The sequence below is a fragment of the Orycteropus afer genome, unplaced genomic scaffold (genome assembly GCF_000298275.1).
Source record: "Orycteropus afer afer isolate SDZICR_OR568_19922 unplaced genomic scaffold, OryAfe1.0 scaffold00071, whole genome shotgun sequence".
NCBI lineage: Eukaryota > Metazoa > Chordata > Mammalia > Tubulidentata > Orycteropodidae > Orycteropus > Orycteropus afer.
The window spans coordinates 11,836,886-11,837,587 of record NW_006921658.1 but is presented as its reverse complement, the minus strand read 5'-3'; positions in this window follow the sequence as shown (position 1 = coordinate 11,837,587).

Here is a 702-nt window from a genome sequence, read left to right as displayed (position 1 = left end):
TATCCCTCCTGAATTTAGAGACCATCTAAAGACTAGATTTGATGCATTGAACACCAATGACCAAAAACCAGAAGAATTGTGGGATGACATCAAGAGCATCATCTATGAAGAAAGCAAGAGGTCACTAAAAAGATAACAAAAGTGAAGACCAAAATGGATGACAGAAGAGACTCTGAAACTTGCCCTTGAGTGAAGAGTAGCTAAAGCAAATGGAAGAAACGACAAGATAAAAGAGCTGAACAGAAGATCAAAGAGCAGCTCGAGAAGACAAAGACAATTACTATAATGAAATGTGCAAGGACCTGGAGTTAGAAAACCAAAAGGGAAGAACAGGCTCAGCATTTCTCAAGCTGAAAGAACTGAAGAAAAAATTTAAGCCTTGAGTTACAATACTGAAAGATTCTAAGGGCAAAACATTGAATGATTCAGGGAATATCAAAAGAAGATGGAAAGAATATACAGAGTCACTGTTCCAAAAATAACTGATTGACCTTCGTCCACTTCAGGAGGTGGCATATGATCTAGAACCAATGGTACAGAAGGAGGAAGTCAAAGCTGCAATGAAAGAATTGGTGAAGAATAAGGCTCCGGGAATTGATGGAATACACACTGAGATATTTCAACAAACAGATGCCGCACTGGAGGCACTCACTCAGTTATGCCAAGAGATTTGGAAGACAGCTACCTGGCCAACTGACTGGA